Raw genomic sequence first — 23104 nt, 5'->3', positions numbered from 1 at the left:
CCCGCTTCACCACAACGGTCCGGCACAACGCCTGCATTACTGCTGACGCCGCGCCAATCCGTTTGTCGATCTCACGCTCCATCCTACCCTCACTCATGAACAAGACCCCGTAGCTAGCATTAGCAGCTCGTAAAAGCATCTTACCAGCTGCTGTACACTGTGGGGTATGCTAGTTATGCTCTTGTGGTCACAGTATGACTGCACCGCGCTGGTTTTCAAAGCAGACAGAAATGAATTGTAGTTTTGTTCACATAGAACTTCACTCAAAGTTAATGCTCGAATCTTAGCAAGGAACTTGACCAAGTTAAATAAGACACAAAATCTTATTGGCTACTATTACATTTAACAAATGTATCGCAGGTGTAGTTCAGCCCTGCGACCACTGGAGGACACTAACAATATCACTCAACACTTATTGTAGATAATATGTAGATTTATGGACTCCATGAAGCGGGCTAATCTATTTTGTAGTTCTGTCCGACTTACATATAGCCAAGCAGAGAATTTGCAAACATTGTTATTTCTTTCTGTTTTACGGCGAAGGCTAATGCTAGGTAATATTTTACTGGTGGGCTAAGTGCTTGCTAATGTAGGCCACAGGTTTTTACCAACTAATGTGACTTAACTAATGTGAAATATCACTAAACAATTTCATTAAATGAATAGGCCTAATATCAAAAACGACATCTTCAGAAGACTGCTTATGTAGCTTATCATCATGCATGAATGATTTATACTTGCACATTTAAAAACATTTTTTTTTTTGTATGTTTGTTTGTTGTAAAAGTAGTCTAGATCCACACCTTAGTGGAAATAGGGGAAACACATTAATGCATCTCTGCAAACAGCACAAATATTTGGTCCTTAGTTGAACAGCATTTTCATTTACAATAGGAAACAACTAGCAGAAAGACAGAAAAAAAACCAATGGGGCAGATTTCAGCTGGGATCATCCCTCTCAGCGGCAGAAACTGACGCGATGCCACTCCTTGTAACTATCTGAGAGCCACCTTCTTCTCCCTCAGCTCCAGTGAGCTGGATGCTGCGCTGCAGAGAGCCTCAGCCGGCTGCAGCGGAGAGAGGACCAAACCTCCGTCCACCACGACGCACAGCGGCGGCACACACAGCTCCCTGACGTGGGAGACAGGCTTTGGATCTCGAGGGGCGGAGAGCACGGAAAGAAATAACATCAGTTTATTGTTGTTGTTTTATTTTTATTTTTTTTCACATGAGGATGTACTGTTTACGCTGAAAGCGGCAGAGGCGAGGACCCCGGACTTGATATTCTTTACACCGCTGCAATCCCGCTGTTTGGGTCGAGAGGAAGAGACACTACGGCCAGCAACCCAACGGATATCATCTGACAGAGAAAAGAAAAAGTGAAGCAAAGAGCTACTTTATCTGTAAGTTAACTATTTCATTTCATCGTGTGCAATTGTTTTTGCTCGGGTTGTGGTGTCACAGGAGGCACGGATGTAGCCTATGTGTGTATACAGTACGCATGCATTTGAAGAGTTCTGCTGACAAAACTGGTCAGCAATATACATGATAAAAATAAAAATAAAAACATGTTAAAGGAGCTGAACTGTTCTGGATTCAGACCTTTATCTTGTCATCAGACTCAGTCACTAACTCTGCCCTTCAGTGTGGCTGATTGTTTCACTAACTTCTGCGTTTCCCCGGAGAGTGAAATGAGTGGAAATGAAGCATGATGAGGCTGATGGAGCTGATGAGTGCCAAGATGCCAAAAAAAAAAAAAAAACCCACAGACATTTCTAACATTTATTACACCTTGATGAAGTGGGAAAAAAAATGCAAGCTGAAATTTAAGGTGCCTTAAAGTGAACCTTCAGCAGCAGTGAAAAGGAAGAGACGTTTTGAAATGTATTTAGAGTGAAGTGGATTTGAGGTGTTGCTGCTTTTGAAGGGAGCTCAAAGAGAGCCGTGGAAACATTTAGTGAAAGAAGAGACCTCTCCTGCAGGGGAAGAGGCAGGTCCTTTTTTTTTTTACCTCTTTTTTTTGGGGGGGGGGGGTGCATCTTTAGGTTAGCAGAGCAGGGGGGCTTCCAACACACCACTTACCACACAAGTAGACCCACAGGAATTATCTAATCAGAGATATGCTAATTTCCCAAACTCTAATTCTGCAGCTTCGCTGCGGTTCAATGTTTAGTTTAATGCTACCATCAGACTCTGCTTGTGACAGTGGGGCTGTGCATTGTGGGCTCGGGGCTGCACAGTCTCTTGTTTGATCTTGTTGATTTGGCTGTACATGGACAAAGAGAGAGGGGTATTTTCAAGCACAGAGAAATATAATTTCCAGTATTGTCTTGAAGTGAATGTGAACTTCTTTTCAGTGACAGCAATTAGCAAGGTATGGCAGATGGAACAGAGTCTGCAAAAGGGGAAATACAACCTCTGTGAAGTGTGTCTGCTGTCAGTAAATCTCCCTGCTGCTTTGGCTTTTTTGAATTTCTAATGCAGGTCCATTAAGAGATACTAAGAATCGTCGTCTGATTATTTTGAAGCCAGTCTCTAATTTAGAGTCACTTAGGCCCCTGAGATATTTAAAACTTCTGATGATTTTAACTACAAATCTTTAGAGATTTTCTGGTTTCCCTTTTAAAAAAACAACAGGATGTAAGTTTTGCATGATTCACTTACTCCAACATTTGCCAAGAACGTTCTTCTGGTTTGGTAGTGCCTGTGTTTAATCTGTACACTTCATGTGTTTTTATGTTTGTAAGAATGTCTCAAAAAGTGTGACTCCTTTGTGTCAGGGACGTTGTCTATTTTTACAGTGCACCAGCAAGACTAGTGAACAGACCTATGTGTTATATTGCACTGCTACAATGAAAACAAATTGACCTGAGTTATTAATGTAAACACAAACAGCATCAGAACATGACAAATGTAAAATAACATAATGTGGCTTTGGGGCAGAAATTTCACAGGAATAATGGGGAAAAAGTCAACAATAAGTTGAAAAAATGTGTTAATAATTTCCTGTTTAGAATAAATATGTGTTCTGCCTTTTATGGTCAGATGCTCAGAAATCTCTCGGGGGGGGCACTCAAGGACGGATCTGACCCCCAGGTTGAGTAACACACACTATATGTTGTGAGTGTAAGTGAGAGTGGGATATGCACAGAGAAAAAGAAGCCTACTCAGTCTTTTTTTGCTTCAAGCACAATTTTGTTCACGTTCTTTGAAGGATTGTGAGTTGAGTACATCTATTTTAAACTGTTATGTCACATATCCTCTTTACAGTAGTTATGCTACAGTGCAGTACAGTGCGTTTGACACATGTCGTTCGCACATGGGCAAAATCAATATTCAATTCTGCTGCGATGTAAAGAAACATTCGCCGATTCAGCATACTCATGAGGCGTTTTGTTTCTCAAATAAAAGCTGCTTTTTTGCAAACCGATATGTTTCCTCTCTGGTTAAGATGCACCTCTCTGGCTGGTACAGTGTTTAACTGTATACTGTAATGTATTGTAATACTGTATTTATTAACAGGTGTCTCGCTAAGGGTGCTTTATATTAAAAATACAAAATGATTTGAATCTAACCTGAAAGCCTGTAAATCAGAGCTTAAACCATGAACCCTATACGACATCATCCTACGCTGCCAGGGCTTCCTGTTTGAGTTACACAGCGTCCATTTGGAGTTAATGATGGAAGCCTAACTTGAAGGCATGCTTGTGATTTCAAATGGGCCATCATTTGCCATAATGTTAATCCAGATATATATTTCATGAGACCTAATGTGCTTAAACGATTGTCATATCAGCCCACTCCAGCGCTTAGTTTAATTTCCTGAGATCATTTGAGAATGGTTCATCTCACTGAGGGATGCAGAGTCAGAGTCAGCAGACACAGGCCTAATCAAAAAGGAGCTTCACCTGCACATCAGGGGAATAGATGGAGGGAACCGACAGCTGTGCCTGTTTCATTAGGCACGAATTAGAGGTTACCCATATCCTTATCCGATGTAAACCACTTATTTGCTTGCTGTACATGCTTCACAATGTTTGTATATCCACTTGGGGGCAGGTGTACCATGAAATTCAAATGAGTAGATTGGCTAACCTTGATGGAAAACGGAATCAGTCTTGAAGTCACAGCTGTCCCATCCTCTTAAAGGAAACAGTTATTGACATAGGGAACAGACAAGCATTTAGGGTATAGCTAATTGAAAATGACAACTCTGGCGAAAGCTAGCCCTAGGGACGTTTGAGGAAAAAAAAAAAAAAAAATTGCATACCAGCAGTGACAACAGAGAGGCCAGGGATAGAAACTGTCTCAGCTAGACAATGGCACCCAAGGGAGTCCTATTTTCACCGACAAATCTGAGACTAATAACGTGACAAAAGGACAAAAATGTCTTGGAAGATCACACTTGGTGCTCGCATGTCCCTGCTGACTGTTTTTTTTTTTTTTTTTTACTTTTTATAGGCTGTGAGCAAAGATATTCAAAGTCAGGGATGAGGTATCACACTGTGCAGGATGTATTGTATATGGAGCATTGTGTGTGTGTGTGTGTGTGTGTGTTTTCTCTTATCGAGTGACAAAAGGAGAAGCTGTGTGCGGGAACAACCGGGCATCCTGAAATCTGTAAACAACATGTTTTTTTCACTGTCCAGAAAACGCAAGGGTGTAATTTTGTTCTCAAAACACAACAATGACTAAGATTGTAGAGGGCATGTTTCCCTGCTCCGATCGGGGATGACATGCATTTGTTAGATTAAAGAAAGTATTTTTTAAGAAATGTGGGTGATCTTGACAGTGGCAAACCCGTCCTTCGCTGCCTTTCCTATCTCGCCCTTTGTCTGTGGGAAAAAGCCCGCTGGTCCATCAGAGCCTGGAAGACGAACGTCCCTCAGGACTCATCTGACAACTTAATTTATATAATTGCTTGGAAGCATCTGCGTAAGAAAGACCGACTCTCAGCACCCTCCTCCACTTGTCACTGTTATGAATGACTTGGATCTGACGGCCAATGAGTCAAACAGACAGATTTAAGTCACACAGATGTTGTCATGCTGAAGCATATGTGATCTATAAAATTAACACAAGTTGCTAATTTGATTACAGTGAAGCATCCCCTGTATAGAAAACAGTTTGTGCCTCATATCTCGAGTTTCTGCGCTCTGAAACGTCTCCTGTGAAGCAGCCAGCAGATTGTACAATAAATCTATGCACCATGACAAATGTGAACACATGTGAGGCAGTAATTTAATTAACATGAGCGACACTACAGCGCCTTTCTCTCTTGGTTTCTGCAGCTTTAAGGCCCATTGGTATTTAACTGCTGATCTAAACGGCTGAAATAACTTGTTTTGGTTAAGCTAATACGTCCCACAGCCTCAACTTGTTTAATTAAGCCGCCTCTGAATCGCTTTGTCTTTGTGCTGTCCTCATTGTGTTCAATTTCTGCAAATCACCTGCAGATACAGGTTCTCTTTGTGCCACAGCTCTGATCTGTTGTGAAAAATGTGAAAGGTTATTTATTGCATGTATGAAGCCTTTTCAGTAAAGTTAAAACAAAAAGAGCAGAAAACAAATTGTTAATTTGGCAGTTTTTTTGGGGGGGAACAAGGTGCAAATTTTAGCTTGCAGGTGATGTTAAAATCTGCAGGGTAGCCGTCTCTACTTGAGTCCCCCAAGAGTTCTTCTTTAGTTACATCACTCATGTGCTGAAATAGGTGCCAGTTGGTTTGATGCGTCTTTGAAAATAGTTTGTCAGTGATGTGAACATCAAGTATTTGTAGAGATGGTACAGAGAGTGGAGTGATGATGGTGATGGTGGGGAATAGCCCGGGGATGGAGTGTTTTTCAGTAGGCAGCTCCTGATTTTATGTGACAGTAAAGGGCCTTATCTTCCAGGGCCATGATGAAGCACAACACTCTTAGATTTGTTTATCTTCCACGTGTCTAACAATCTCATGCTCGAGAAAGATTAGTGAGAAAAAGGTGTAAAAAATAAAAAAAAACCTACTATGTCGTTCCAGGGGAGTCTAATACAGCTGAGAGACGGGGTCTAAGGCGATATCTGCATCATGCTGATAGTACAAAACAAAAGATTAGCTGAAATTACTGAGCTACTTTTGACCCTCTGGTTCATCAAAGTCAAAAAATGTGATTTGCCTTTTGGCATGACTTCATTATTTGTGCATTAGTAAACAATAGCATGTGTAGAGAACAGTGAAAGGGAGTAAAAGGCGATGACATGTAGGTTTTTCTGCCGTAATCTGACATTACATTTAATATAAACTCCATGTTCTCGTCCCTTAATCCACTGGAGGCATTTTATTCCAAAATCTCTTTGTTTTTTTCAGTGTAACAGCATCTGATTTGCAGTCTCTTTTCTACTCCACATTTACTTCTGCTCCTCATTATCTTAGACAGCACATTGATCCCCTAAAGAATAAGTCTGAGGTGCTTTTTTTTTTTTACCCCGCTTAAAATTCATTGGAGCTCAAACCTTTCTTTACAAGTCTTCCTCGATTTCTGTGGTATCTTAATAAGTCAGGCCTCAGAAGACTTAGAGAGTAACTCTGGGCAAGCATCAACAGCGTCGACAGAAATCAAAGGCACCTCCAGAGATCAATGAGTTTTCTACTAACATTTATTATTATGCCTGATTATGTAGAAGTACCTTTTTACGTTTTGATCTTTAACCTCAATGAAGATGCCTTCAGGCCCCGCTGGTTGACAGTCCTTTTGGCTGGCTCATTAATGCAAAAGAGCTCCTCAGTTTCTTGTAAAAGGAAGTTGTAGAACAAACTTCACGCGGCAACCTTGCACATTATGTTTTCAATTATTTATTTGATGTTAAATCCTGTGTTGTTGCATCATTTATATTGTTTTATTGGGGTTTTTACTAAAGCCCAATCCCAAAACGAGCCACAAATACAGTGAATTTTTTACGATGGATTTTCTTCATGAATTTTGCACCATTAGGACTTGGCACTGGCAATGAAAAGGCTGCCTTCTCAAACAGATAACACCATTTATGAGTCTGGGATTGATGCCCTCAACTCATGATCGGATACGTATAATGATATTGGGTTTACATTACGAACCAGTTTAACTAAGTCTCAGAGCTACCCTAAACATGTCTGTGAAGTGTCCTGTATTTGATCGTGCCTGTAAACCCCTTTATTTCAGCCCTGCTCAGAACAGGCTGTTTCTGTCTCTGTACCTTTAAATACAAATGAGCTGTGTCTGACCACGCCCCTCTCTGGAAGGGCTTGGGCTTTCTTGCACTACGTCCAATTGTTAACGGTGAGAAGGCAGACTCAGAGGGCAGAACAAACACCTAGCTGTGGGGGTGTCACCCACCTGGGGGAGGGGTTACTGCCCTTTGTGATGTCATGAGGGGGGAAGAGCCATACTTTGATACAAGACACATCCTTCACAATTCTCATGCATTTGAATTGTCCCTCATATGCATCGATCTTTAATTGTATCCTGAGATGTCATGACATCCCTATTTATGATTTTTTTTTTTTTTATTCAAATATTTCTACTACTGACTACACTCTGCTCAGCTGTGATGTTCTGCAGACAGTGCAGAGAGTGTTTCAAACATTTGAGTCTCAGCCAACTCTGCTGGACAATCTTTCTGATGGTGCCAAGTCTAAATCACCACAAGCATTGTTTCCTGCATTAAATTATGTGAGCAGAAGTTTCATTTGTAAATTTCCCCATTGTGAGATAAATCAAGGATTATCTTATCTTATTTCGTGCAGATACTGATATATTTGCGATAAGCCAATATCCCTGCGATAGATTTTCCAACTGATGCATCAGTCAGGCTCTAACTGTCCTTCTCACCAACAAAACAGCACCTGCTTTTGTGGTGTTATATTTTCCTTTCTGAGGTGGGTTGTAAGTGTGGACATGTATGAATTTGTTTGGCTCTTGAAAAGGCTGTTAAAATGTTTTTCAAAGCTTTTTTTGAATCTTTGATCATACATGCCATTTAGAGTTGAAATGCATGGTCTTTCAGAAGCAAGAGGAGTTTTTGAATCCATAAAAGTAACCCCTGAGGTCACAATACCGTTCAGTCGCTCTCAGATATCTTTTAGTCAAAGCCTTCTTAGTGTTCACTAACTCCTGGAGAAAATGCACACAGTGATGTCTCTTGCAAGCCAATGGGCATTTTTGAAAACACATTAAAAGCAGAGGAGGAGAGTTTTAGGGTCACCTTTCTTACACTACTAAGTCATGCATCCTGCAGGCTCGTGATGAGTTGCTGCGTTCCACTCTCATGCCTCCTTTCTCCCGAGAGATGAGATGTGTATGGAGGTATCTGTCAGAACACAACTAACAGGGCTGCTCTGCTTAGCTGTGCCTGTGCAGTACTTCCCTGTTCATTGTGCTGTGACAAACACTGGATTCATTCTACCCATGCAAGGTAGATGTAGAATCATTCCCTCTATATCGCTCTGACATAAAGTTGCCCGTATGAAGCCATAATGATTGATGTTTAGTGATTTCATGCTAGCAGTGGCTTTCTGATGAAAATCTTGATCTAATACATTAACTATAAACGCAGTAAATGACCAACTTCAATATCCTGGCAACATTAACCATCATATTCTACAGAAAACATCCGGACACAGAGAGCATGCTTTAACAAATGTAGGACTTAATACCAGCAAAATGTCCCCAAGACATTAGGATTATGTGAAGCATCATTAGGCATCGGGATAAGACAGAGGCACTGATGCATTTTAAAGGAAATAAAGCAGAGAGGGATTCTTACTCAAGCTTCTATTTAAAGCTCTTATTGAGTGTTGAATACTGATGTTTGGTTTTACACAATCTCTTGATATCAGCTGCAGACGGTGTGGAGAGCATCATGTATGCACTGATTATGATTTGAAACAAGCTTTACCTTCATTTTTTGTTGTGTATCGATTTATTCACTTTTGACTTTTTGATTCACGCGTCAACGTTCAACCCGCCTAATAAAGTCTCGTTAAATGATTATCTCTGAGTAAAATGTTTTAAGCAACCTGTGAGTAAAGAGTGAGGGGCTCCTTGGTTGTCTCATTGTCCTGCCGTCTGGCCGATCGATAAATGTAATATCCAATATAATGGGAGGTTAATGGAAGAAGTAACTGCATGACAGAACAATATCGTTAGCAGAAATGTAAAGTGAAATATTGAAATACAGCCTCAAGCTATTGAAGAATAAACTGTTATGAAAGAATGGTCTTAAAGATTTATTTTGTCGTGATTTTTGACTATGATTTAGTTCCTTTTCTTTTTAATTTGTCAACAAATTGAGGCTTTTAGCTTTTAAGTTGATCAGCTAGTTCATTTTTTGGCAGAGTTTTACCCGCAATGAGTAAGCTGCTTGTTTCAGTTTTTCTACATTTTCATAAAAAGTCATTGAGATTTGAAAGCATTACAGCAAAAGCAGCCCTTCAGATGTTTCTTGTAAACAAATAGAATTGTGTTCTCCTTCAGTCTTGGGCCCTGTCCCAATATCAGCACTTCAAACCCAAGGTCTCCCTCGACTTGTTGAAAGTGCACTTCGGGGTGTAAGTGCACCGGGGACCAAAAGCTGTTAAGAGCAGAATTGGGACAGTTCTGTACACATCAATTATTACGTCACTTCTGTTTGGGTTCAGGAGAGGAAACAAACCACTGGCTGAAAGTAGCATTGTTTGCAGCACTGCTGCTAAAACTGATTAGAAATCACCACCACAAACTTGTCTTCCAATGTTATGGCCATGATAACTTACTGATATCCCTGGGTAGCATTTCTGCACCTCGTAAACAGCCGCTCATTCTCTGCCCTGAACTTCAAAAAGTTATTCTCCATCATCTCTCTTCTCAACTTCCCTGTCTGAGCAACCTGGGGACATTTGTGTTGCTTCCCCATTGGTTTGCTGATTGAAACATCACGACAGGGTAATAGCTTTCAGCAAAGTGAAGTCTGATTGGGACACCCTACCGTCTTGCACTCCATAGCGAGAACGCACAATTAGAGGGCACAAGGGTGGAAGTGCTGATATTGGGATAGGACCTTACTCATCAAATCTTCTGAATGTTTGAGTTGAATTAAATGTGTTAAGGGAATTTCAAAGCCGGCTTTATTTACATCCATGATTACTTGTCTCGACTCCATTTCAGCCCTGTCTTTGCCGGCGGATGCAGAATATCTTGTCGTATTACAGCTGATTGTTGATCAGCGAAAGTATTTAACTATTGACATGAAAGAGTGACCTCATCCAGATTACAAAAAAGATCTTAATAGCACTATACCAGCTGTATAAAACTCCACAGGAAACCCTTAAGTTTATTCTTTTATTTCTACCAGAGGAGATTCTTCTGCGGTCTTGAGTGAATTTGTACGATGAGCTCTGATTGGACCAAATTTTTGAACAAGACTGATTCTCTTCTCTTAAAAAATGATAGACGGTGAGATGATGGAAAACCAATAAATTGGCTTTCTCAGTTATATGTTAATAAATATGAAGACCTTTATTGTCATAGCAACACCATCCACCTTTAATCAAACTTCATTTGCATAAACAGTAGTCTGCATTCATGTGTCAGCTCATGAATAACTAACAATTCATCAATTATTTGACAATGACATTTAACTTTAATGTTTAAGGTTGGAAGCGTAACAGAAAATGTTTTCCTTCAGTTTCTAAACTAACTAAATATATTTTATTAAATAATTGACACACACAACTTCATACATTTCCTTAATTGTGTACTGTTAAGGAGGGGATTCAAAATAACATTAATCCAAATGATCATGTGGATGTTCAAAACAGGCAGAAGAAGACCTTTAAAGCTGTGTCCATTATTTGAATATGTTTAATGTTACTAGCATCATGTGTTGGTCCATTGTGTTATGAATGAGTGAAAGCCAGTTTTTAATCTTAATCCTGTTCTCTTACCATTGAATTCCTTATTAATAGGACTGACAGCATTGCATAGTTAATCACTATTAATGAAGGTCTGAAGTGAATCCATTCTTTTTTTAAATTGCGATAAATCACATGCAATGTTGTCACTTTAGCAGACCTACGATGAGCCTCGACACAGTCTCCCTGTAGTCACAGTGATGAAAAAGAACAACACTGCTGCCTCTTTGAATGCCCCCCTACTTTATTTCAAAATAAAAGCAGGGTTGAATTCAAACAGGAAGTAAAGCACTCTCAGCGTGATTAAAAACGTGATTGAACACGATCAACTGAAATTCAGCGTTTAATCATGATTTTATAGACATTGTCGTTTGACAGCCCTACTGATTCATTATGCTTTGTTATCAAATTTACATAATCTTTTATCTCTGATTTGTTCATTACAATTAATGGACATTGATTAAATTAATGATGTTAAAAGTAAATCCCTGGTGCAGCCACGAATGTTAGCCAGCGAGCAGCTTCACTACGTTGTCCAACAAATAGATGAAGGTGCTTGATCACCAAGGGAACTAGGCAGGGGGGGGGGGGATCACATTCAAATGAACTGAGATTTAATGACATCTATAGATCATCAGCACAGATGTGCCATGGGATTATGCAGCACTGCACTGGGACTGAGCATGTGACACATTCATATCTACCTGTCGGTCGGTGGCTGCTGTGCTCCTCTATTCAGCCGTGACTCTGAAAAAGTGACCACGTGTTCAAAACACTGTCCCTGTCACAACAACCCTGACACTATCCAATGAAAGCTATTTTCAGAGGATGAACAGAGATTGCAGGGTTTTTCCAAAAGCACCTTTACTGCCAGCTTTAACTCTATGGACAATACTATAGTTACCATAGCAACCTGTGCCTCTTGATTCGAGCAGGAGAAATCAGGTCACATTATGGATATGTTGGATGCGACCTTTGCTTAGATTCAAACCTAATAGTTTGTTTCTCCTTTCCAACCTGCCACACGGTGTGCATCTCTGCTTGTTCCCATAACTGTTTGCATGCAGTCACACATCAATATAAATGAAATCATGTTTTTTTTTTTAATCAGCATTAAAAGTGTCCTGGCTAATTGACAGGGATTGTACCATCAAAGCAAAGACTTTCAAAAGACCATCTGTCCTTTTATTTTTCTCTCTGTGTCTCCTGTGTGTCATCACGAGGTATCTGTGTGCTGATACAAATACTGTACATACACATAGACTAATTATACAGAGGTAAGCATGTCAGATATGTTGTTAGACGCTATAACATGCAGGAAAGAAACAATCCGAGAAGCAGCTTGTTTTTTTTCCAACAGATAGATTTCTGAACTTGCAACTCAAGTGTAAAGCTGACAGTGTAGCTGTGTAATTATTTGTTGTGTGAAGTCATCTGTTTTTCTTACTTTCTGTTAGCAGAAAAGCAACGTTGGGCACAAAGGCACTGATAGTTGTGTTTTTTTGTCGATTGGGTCGTAACAGCAAGTTTTGCGTCGCAGCTGTCCAATCTTCTGTTTCATTATTCTTTTACATGTTTTTTTTCTTGTGTTCTGTGTCCATCCTGTTAGTGCTGCACCATCCAAATAACAAAATGAAAACATCAGTGTTACCTTCTTTTTTTTGTTTTTTTTGTTGCCAGTTTGGATTCAGATAAATTCTTTGTAAGTATCGCCTGTTTTTGTGTGTGTTGTTAACGCTGTACCATTCCTGCGTGTTAACTGTCCTGACCTGCAGGTTGTAGAGATCCAACAAAGAGCCTGGAGAGAAACAGTCCCCTCATGTGCCAGATCACATGCTCATTAAATCTCAATTTCAGCAGAGCTCATTGAAAGCACAATTGTGTGACACACACACACACACACAAGCTGCGCTCCATCATTTCCTGTGAATGGGGACGAATTCAAGTGCTGAGCTTCAGGTGCTCAGAACTGGGCCCTTTTCCGAATAGCCACAGTTCAGTAGGCAGTACGTACTTTTCAGTAGGGAGTTTCAGTATACTGAACTGTCGTGGTCATTCAGTATGCATTTTTTGGGTCCACCTCAGTATGGATACTAACTTCCGGGTTTCATGCAGTATGGATCGGATGCGTGATTACAGGAAATGAATTTTATTTTACCACCCACAATGCTGTGCGAAATTAAATGTAAATCGTCACTTCGCGTCTGCCTCCAAATCAAAACAAACGAGCGTGGATTAATTTAATCAATTTTTAATCTAGAGTTAAAGTCTCGACTGAAATCACTACTTTAAATTAACAACAGACAATATAACAAATATCTGCATTGTTATAAAACCTTTCCCCCTCTATTTAAAGAATGATTTCACTATTTAAATGCGTCTTTATTGGTTTATTTTATATTCTGTATATTACTGTCTTTCATTTGTACTTTCCTTTATGTACTGTATGTTATTTAGTCATTTAATCTGTCTTTTACAGTGTGATATTGTTTTTTGTTTACCTGACTGTATATGCGCATTACTCTTCTTGAATAAAGCTAAAAAAAATAAACAAAAAACCGGGTGGATGCGGCCGGTTCGGGAAACGTAAATGACGGCACTTCCATACTGAATGAATCAGAAGAAGTAGGAACAAATATCTGCCTACTGTGCGCATACTGAATAGTAGGTATTAACAGTATACAGCACGGATAGTAGGTACTGTCTCCTGCCTACTGACAGATTGAGTAGGTACTAGGCAATTCGAATACAGCCCCGGTGTGTGTGTTTTATGTGTGTGTTTGTGTGTGTCTGCAGCAACTGAGGCTGGACAACCTTATGATTCTGCATGCATTCAGTGTGTGCACATGAGGAAGATGCATGTAAATGTATTCCATGTGATTCTTAAGGTACCATCCATACATGTTTGTGTGTCATTGTGCACATAGAAACTTCTGGATTATTTAATGTGAAGCTTCCTGTAGCAAGGTCATGATTTGTCGTCGTTTAAATAAAAATTCATTAATTAATTCATATTCTGAAAGGAAAGTAATTGTCTTCAACCTTTCAATAACCCAATGCTTTTAGGGGTGGTGCTCTTTGGCAGACTCAAATGTCACACTGTAAATGTTTTTCATCTGTGGTGGAGGAACCATTTTTAATGACGACCACTAAGTGATTCAGAGATGTTTAGATATCGGGCTACATTGCATTATCTACAAATTAGGCTCAGCCTTTTAGTCGACCTTGGCTCCCGCAAAAGCCTATTTGGATCCAGAAAATTCCCCTCATTGCATGACCTGTCTGCACCCAATCATCTGACCTGAGACCTGGAATGAAACTAAACCTTGAAAGAAAAGTTCAAGTCAGCTTTTTGAAGGATTAGAACGCTGACACACTGTGGCACCATGAAACCATCTTTACTCCTGACCGTTTGAGAAGACACAGTCGACATGCGTATTATAATAAACACATAAATGAACTGTATATTTAATCAGACATGGTTTTGTTCTTGACAGGCTCGTTATTTTTGAGTGTGAGCTGCCCTTTGATAACACCTCGAGACAGTAGGGTTGAGAAACATTCAAGTCTCTTGATGTTTTGTACCATTACTCTCACCGTCCTATGAAAGGGGTCAGCTACATCATGACCTTGTTGTGATCTTGATGGATAGCTGAGGTGGAGTGGTCATGTTTTTAACCAACAGTTTGTCCAAGTTGAGTACTTTTACTGCAGGGGATTTTCTCCAACAATAACTACACAGTATGAGATATAAAGCACCTTAGAATAAGAGAACCAAAGAGTATGGAAACGCCTTCATGTTGAGCACGAACAGAGTCTGACTTTCGCTGCGAAACAGTCGCAACAACATCAACTGTGTAGTTTCTTTTAACAACTCAGTGGGTAAGCCATTAAGTCTTTACACCCTTGTTTTCTGCAAACACCTGCTTTACCCGCTGACTGTTCTCTGCTTCTGTCTTTTAGTAGCACGCCCACCTCAGGAGGAGTTGTGTTGTTGTCAAACTGAGGTGCTATATTCTGCAGGGTGGTACTAATCTGAATCTCAGGCAGGTTTATTGACAAAGGTTAGCATATAGAAGGAACTAGTCTTGGTCTCTTTATGTAGAATACAAAGTTATAATCTAAAATACAAACAGAATAAACTCAATTAAAGATTGAAGTATAAAAACAATATAACACATGTACAAAAGGAGTAATGAATGAACAGCTGTACAGTTGTGCAGAGATGTGAAATATAATAATTTACTGTTCTATATATCACTCCCATTCTTTTTAATTAACACTATTTTTGCTTGTTGTTGCCTATAGCCACATGTCTGTCTTTTGAATATGTCAATGTTTGCTTAATGTCATATCTCTCTTAATGCTGTAAACGTTCTAGTGTTCTGTACTTTGTATTGCTCGACTGTATGAATGGTTATGCATACATACAATTGCCTTTTTGTGCAGAAAGCTTGCATAATAAAATACTTGAAAAAGCTTCTTCTTCTGAAACCTCATTGAGGACATGCACTCATATTTCTGCACTTTTTGGTGTGCTATGGATGTACAATTTCTGTTGAGGATGTTATATTAATCCACTGATTATTGGAATGATGTTTATAGAGATCCATCTCAGTTTCATGGCTGGACGTACACTAACATCCTCCGTCCTGAGCTGCTATTTTATTTGATCAATCGTCAGATCAAAAACACTCATAACTATTCACATGTAGTAACTAGAATGATCCTTCGTTAAATAATTTATGTTAAACCAATCCGATAATTTCATTCCAATCTGTATGGGACTGTTTGAGTTTACAGCTGTGTTTTTGCAGCGTGAAATAGTTTTATCCGAATATATTACTGTTGGAGTTCAAACAGAAGGTGCACCTTCTGTTTATCTCCCTGAAACTGGTAAATATCACATGTTCAAGGAGCCCTTAGGAGAGATGCAACACTCGGAGAAGTAGGAGACAGAGCTAGTAAGTGACAAACAATAGAAGAGCAGGTGGTGCAACCTCTCAGCCAGGGGCACATCTTTCACTTCACTCAAGAGACCGCTCGTACACACACACACACAGAGACACACACACACAGAGACACACAAACACACACACACACACAAAGAAAGAGGAAATATTTTGGTGCAAATATTAACATGAAGAGAACTCAAAATATCCTGTTAAACTAAGGGAGGTTTAACCTGCACCGATGAAAGTGAATGAAGGTAGCGATCAAATTGTTGACGCATCCCTTACTGAGCTGTTGCTCTTATTTATGACGTCATTAAAGGGCCTGATCTAAACTCAGATTGTAAAGGCTGAATGGGTGAGCCGTGAAGGAAGAGTAACTGCTGGTTTGATCTCATAAGGAACGGCAAACAATCACAATCAATCAGATTAAATGTACATATAAAGGACAGAAATGTGTAGTTCTGATTATTCAAAATTACAGAACAATGACTCATTGGTCGTCAAAGAGTTACTTTTACAACTGAGAATTACACGTTTTGAGCACAAAGGTAAAAAAAATATATATTTTTTTATATATATCAGACAGTAATTGTCTCCTTGATGAATCTGAGCTGTAAATAACTGGAGGTAAACACATTTCATTGAAAGAGCTGAAGCGTTTCACTCTGGTTACCACTTCCTGGTGTGCTTTTGCACCCATAGTGATCCACTAGATGACTATAGAATCTAAAAAAAGACGACCACTTCAGATGGTTTCCTGCTTATCACCTGCTCATTCTTAAAACTGTCAAGTGTAATCCTTCTTATCACTTTCACACCTCAGACGTCTTCTCCTGTTGACAGTGTCTGTTCACCTGTCTCACATGTCAGATTTTTCCACACCATCGATCAGATGAACAGATGATTTTTGAGGGGAAAGATTGATCAGTGAAATGAACGATCAGTCAAATGGTTTTGGCCTTTTTAAAAATAGGTGGAAGGGGGCGCTGGTGGCACAATGGTTAGTGCGCACGCCCCATGTATGGAGGCTGTCGCCTCAAGCGGGCGGCCCGGGTTCACATCCCACCTGTGGCTCCTTTCCCGCATGTCGTTCCCCACTCTCTCTCCCTGATTTCCGACTCTATCCACTGTCCTATCTCCCCATTAAGGGCAAAAAAAAAAGCCCAAAAATAAATCTTTAGAAATAATAAAATTAAATAATTATCGAAAAACATAATCCAAATGGTTTGCTGGTCACCATCCTCGACTAACAGTGTGAACACACAGAACAAATCCAAGACGTGTAGAGATGCACCACCAGCCCTGCTGCTCAGTTGTTGTCTTAAATTGAGGAGTCATAGTAATAAAAACCAGCACCCCCACAAGGTTCATTTACTAAATAATATACAGAATATATCACCATGTTCTTGAAATGAATGGTTTTGATATAATGTGGGAGAAAAGCTGTTTAAAAGTGGCGCTGCCTGTCATGACCACTCATTCAAGACAACCAGTGAGCAGCGGCGTTGAGTGGAGCTGGCCGTTGCGTATCCGTGAGTCTCGGATTCTTCCAGTGTTTCCGCCCTGAAAAGCAAACCCAGCTGAGCCCCGTCAGCCCTGGCCCATGTGGGATTAGTAGTTCTGTCAAATAACCTGATGCCCAACCATGTACAGCTTCAAAAGTGAAAAATATATCTTAACTTCAATTCTTAATGTAACTGGTCGCCAGTGAGCTCAAGCAGAGTGATGTGTTCAAACCGTCTCTACGCAGTAATGAGTCTATCTGCCACATACTGCAGCAGCCGCAGGTCACGTTTGGAGCGATGAAGCGACAATGTCATTAACAGCTCTATTTACACCCTGACGAGATAAAGAGGTTCTGATTTTGTTAGTGTTTCCCATGTGCATGAGAGCAGATTGAGCTTTATTTTGATGATCATCTAAAAGACCACTGTTCAGAGTAAAATAAAAACACCATGGACTCTATAGCAGCCACTTCTACATCATCTGACAAAGAGAACGTCTCGTATTTTGGATCTGGGAGGTTAAGAGCTGAAGATGAGAATCTGTGATTTATCTGTGTTCAGATGAAGCCAGTTCTGGGATATCCAGCGTTGTATTTTGGATAGGCAGGCTTTAAGAGAAGCTGAGGTTGGAGGTAACACAGTTTTCCTGACCTCTTTTTGAGCTGTACTACTACTCCCCTTTAAAAAGATCGGGCAGGTGTTTGTGCTCTGTGTAGCTCCTTGGGGGAATGATATTGTAACAGCATGGCCTTTCCTGTGGTGCGACTCTATCTGGGCTTCCAGAGAGGTTGTAGACCTTGTATGGATTTTAATCTCTACTATGGTGAATTATTTACAAAGTTCACAAGTTTTCTGTTTTTTTTTTTTACAATGCCATTCAATGTTGGCTCAAGAAGACTTATTTTTATCGACTGTAGCTAATTATTTTTAACAGTGTAATTTTGCCAAAGGACTAAATGAGATGCAGGGACGATGTCGGGTGATGTGTTAAGGGTTTCAAAAGATTGTTTTAATGAAAGAAAGAACAATTTACTGAAACATCATGCAGAAAAAAAGCTTTTTCTTTTTTCCTCTGGTGTTTCTGTGAGTTCTACAGCAGGAACAAAATCTTCTTCCTTGAATGACAAATCTCCACAATAACACAGCAAGCCCTGATATTTGGTGGAAATGTTGTTATCTGGCGTCTGCTTTTAAAGGGGAGATAACCGAGGAAAACACACGATGCTGCCCTGCCACAGCAAAATGGAGTGGGTTGGGTGTAGCATCATGACTCAGCCACGGGAAGTTACAGAGAAACTTTTCATCCGAGGATTATTGATCGATTTGAGGATTCTTTTAGTGCACTTTGAGTAAAGATAAAGACAATAGGCAGTATTTATGTTATAGTGCTGGGTGAGTACATTGAGGGAGATTCCAACCCCCCCTTTAGGAAGCTAAACTGCCAAAAGAAAGAGACAATTTTCACCTCTTCACTTTTGATGGTTTTGTCTTGGGTAGAACATGAATCTTTGTTGGATCAAGTACCCATATGGCGCTAACGGTTTGCCAGTGAAAGGCGGGATACTTCTTCTGTTCCCCTGTTACGCCCTGTGTGTCATGAGTAACGCTCAGTTGCAGAATGGTGGGGCGAAGTTGTTTCACCCCACATCTACTATTGGAGGTATAGTAAGAGAGGTGTGACAAGGGGGAAGACTGCGGGGATGTGCATTGTTGGAGCCAGCGAGGCAGAACAGTCCTGTGTGTGTGCGCATGTGTGAGTGTGTGTGTATGTGAAGCTCCCGTTGTGCTCACACCCCTTGCCTACTGCGTTTTTCCAACGCAATGTGAATTCAAACTATGGGACACCTGTATTTTGCCGTTCAGGATACAATGTGTACAGTAAGTACAGGGACACATGAAGGTGAAACATCGTTAACTCGCTGCTACAGAACCGCATCCTGTAAAGATCCTAAGACACCTGTGTAGTATGTGTATAATGTGAAAACCTGCTTTCCTTTCATAAAAGAGGCAAAGGAGAGGCATTCTAAAGTAAAATGTTTCTGTTGTTGCATTCCTTAAAAGACCGGAAAGCAAAAAACATTAAGAAGAAAAATAAAACATTTATAAACCATGAGGAAATAGTTTATGAAATCCTCTTCATGCGTCTTTCCGACCTTTAAAGAGGCTTCACGATTGTGTGTGCTCCCCCTGCAACCCCCTCTACGTCGGGTCTGTGTAGTTCCCTGTGGCCCCCAACATTAAAATGTCCTGACATCCTTGTTATTTTGGAAAATAAGGCAGTAAATAGTTTGGAGGAGAGGGCTGAGTGGAGACACTTGGGGCAGGGCGTGTCCTTAAGAATAAATCACTTAGTTATGACCTATTTTAAGGATATTACGTTTTTTTTTTCCACTTTCATTTGAGTGAGATGACCTTGTGAATGTAGCAGTATGATGACGGGACCAGTGACATTTAAGAATTGTCATGCTCAGATTTCCTTCTCAGTGGGGAGTTCTGACTGTTCTTTGTTTGAAAAGTTTGAAATGTTGAATCTGCCGTTTGATCGAGGACAACACTTGCACTACATTTCATTGTGATGAATTATCATTCTACGCCATAGCTTTAAGTTCAGCGGCTATGCACAGTCCTGAAATATATTGTCCTGCATTTACAAAATCATTGGATTTCTCATTGTGTTTGTCACATGGATTTATCAATCGCTTCATAAACACACAAACTAACAGTTTGCCCTTCCCATGATCCCCATCAGCTGCAGAGATGATAAACACTTTGGTGGCTCACTCCTCCCTCTGTCCATGAATGGCTGTCATTTCGGCAGCCTCACTGTGCATCACTGCATTGATTCTTGAAACAATGATTGATTGTAACGTCTGACAGTGCATTTCTTTTGTGTACAGGTTTGTGCGATATGCCTTGTTTTTACTGCAGTGACAATCTGCACGATCAATAACCTGCAGACTGCACGGCCAGCGTAAGATAATTTCTAAATTATGAGGAAATTTGTCTCAGTACTTAGTAGCAGACACATTTGGAAGAAAAATGTGTCTGTTCTTGCATTCCTTCTTAACCCATTTTTTTCGAGTCAGCTTGCCCTGAATTCCTCCACACGACTTCATGTATGTGGGCTGCTTCTAACTGAGCAACCTGTTCTTTTGGCTTTGAAGTGTCCCTGTCTTCTTACACTTGCTCTCCTTTGAGGGACCCATAAGCATTTCAGGCACATATATAATTTTCCCTCCTTCATCACGGCAGCCGTCACAGGCTGCACATGTAATTTTACTACTGTGAAAGGTGCTCGCTCCATTCAGGTGTGCTCTATCTCGCGCTGAAGACAATAATTGCCTGTGCTGCTCTTCCCTTTGGTAATTGTCTTTTGATTGAGGTCATCAGGACAATTAAAACCATTGAGGGGTGAAAAGTGGCAGCAGGAGACCTGAGACAGCTATACCATGTGGAAAGGATGAACAGAACGTACAGAAGAGGTAATTGCACGTCAGGAGGCTCACTGAAGTCAGGGTAGGACACTGTAACGGCTTTGTCTACTACAGGACATGTCAACCATGTGTCCTTTTGCTTTTATCTCTCTATTGAATGAAGCTGCAGGGTTTCATCTGTAGCCCAACACGATGTGTGCGCAGGTGTGTAACTGTAGTAGTGAAATGTTATGTGAATACTGATGTCGACAAAGACTACTTGAATAATCAAGTAATGGTAAATACAGGACTATTCTCCCATGATCACAATGATTCAACTCAGTTAGCATTACATGCACCGTGTCAGCTGTGACCAGGAAAAGTGATGTCTGGAAGCACTTTGACCAAAAAGGCAACGAGATGCATGTAGTCCAAGATATATGATGTTAAACTTGTAGCAGAGAAATAGTTGAATGTTTAACCACATAAGCTTAAAGCACAGGGAGACTTGCCTTTTTTAACGGGAAAAAACAAACAAAAAAATGTGTCTTATGAATTCAGTATCATGGTCCAAATTACTATGATTTTATTCTGGGGTGTGATGGCCCTCTAGCAAATAACGCTTGACCTAAACAAAAGCCAAACAATGCTGTCACACAGAAATAATGAAGACATCCACTTTGTTTTGCAAAAATGTGGAAAATACCAATTAGTTGTGTCAGTATGGGGACATTTGTCGTAATGATTTACATCCCTACGAAAAAATTCATGATGGCTTGTCAGACAGGACTCAGACATGATTCCTCTTTTTTGCTGCGGGCCCTCCTTAGACAAATCATTGTAATTTAGAGAAATGCTGCTTCTTAGAATAAAGACACATCATTCAGCCAAGTTTCGTCAAAATCGGGTCAGTAGTTTCTGCGATGTCGCATGTGACGAAGGAGATAGAGGCAGATAAACTGTTCAAGTAATGAATAGGAAACAGTTTGGAGCATTCACACATCGTTTGTTTCGACTGGAACAGTCAGATGAATGTCAGGTATGAGGCTCTCATCTCCAGGAATCCCTCGTGTATTCTGTGACAATCACTTCTTCTCTCTTTTTTTTTTAAATTTTTTTTTTTTTCATCTACACCAGCCGGCCTCTGCGATTGTGCACGAATGAAGTGTGGGCAGCACAAAGTTGTCTTTCCTGTCCAAGTGTCTGAGATGCTGGTGGATCTCTACCACTGCACCAAAGAGTCTGAGGGTGTATGAGTAACATTTCTTGGGCTGAAGTTTTGTCCTTTTCATGTGGCGATAACTTTTTTTTTTTTGCAAGGCTACTAAAAATAACTTTAATTGTGTCTCGTAGCAGCAGCCGTCCGGCTTACACTCTCCCTCCAATCTTGGAGGTTTTGAGGCATTTTGACACAAACTTTGAGACATTCTTTCCAGCTGAAAGGACGATTGAGCATCAAAAGTAGCATGGAGCTGATACGAATGAATGAATACAGATCATTGAGGCTTGAGCACTGATGCTTAGAATACCCCGATTTACCACAATTAGATTTCATTACCCATTTGGACAACCATTCATCGAGTTCATCCTGGAGTTGGATTGATACAGTTAGAAGTGTTAAAGTATGTCTTTACAATCACTGGAGGATTGTTCTAAGAGACTTAATGACTACAGAGGGGGAAATGTTGTCTCTCGTGGGAATGCTGCTGATAGCGCTTATTGTTCCATTCAAACATTGGATGCATATGAGCCTCATTCAAGACAATCACCCACTGATAAGGCACATTCATGTTGCTCTTGTTACACCAGAAGATGCAGTTAAATATGTTCTTATCTGAATGTAATATTGCAGCTAAGTGGAGAAAAAGACTGACATATTGGTGGCCATGATATGAAGAGTTTCAAAGTAGGGGACAGGGTTTGGCGCAATGATGGAGAGGAGTTTTCCCAATGACTATTACTTTTTCTAGGAAGAGAAAAAAGCTTCATGGTTGATATGCTGTAACCCATCAGTTAAGAAAATTAACATTTTACCGTATAGGCCATATTATACATCAAAATGAGTCAATGATTTTTTTTCTAACCTCATTTCTTTTATTTGATACATACAAGGTATCAATAAAGCATCAATTTATAGAAAAAAATATTTTTTTTCAGAGATGTACTGATCGTGAAAATCAGAGCCAATATGATACTCCCATTTAAAGTAACAATTAAGCTAATCATAAATTATTTTACTCCTTATTAAACAGTTTTGAATGATTTTTTTCTCTGATATTTTCCAACAAATGTTCATGTGTCTTTTAATATATTTACCTTCAATATAT

General features: G+C 40.0%; 1 protein-coding gene across 2 annotated transcripts in view; it reads left to right on the top strand.

Moving 5' to 3' along the window:
* Nucleotides 1-1033: 1033 nt before the first annotated feature.
* Nucleotides 1034-23104, top strand: part of cntn5 (contactin 5) — a 110616-nt gene continuing 88545 nt past the window's right edge. For both annotated transcript variants that reach the window (XM_020634915.2, XM_020634916.2), the window contains exon 1: nt 1034-1403. The gene's annotated coding sequence lies outside the window, so the exon portion shown is untranslated. The remainder of the gene's footprint in view (nt 1404-23104) is intronic.

The sequence above is a fragment of the Labrus bergylta genome, chromosome 11 (assembly GCF_963930695.1).
Source record: "Labrus bergylta chromosome 11, fLabBer1.1, whole genome shotgun sequence".
Taxonomy (NCBI): Eukaryota; Metazoa; Chordata; class Actinopteri; order Labriformes; family Labridae; genus Labrus; species Labrus bergylta.
This window is presented reverse-complemented; position numbering and strand designations above follow the sequence as displayed.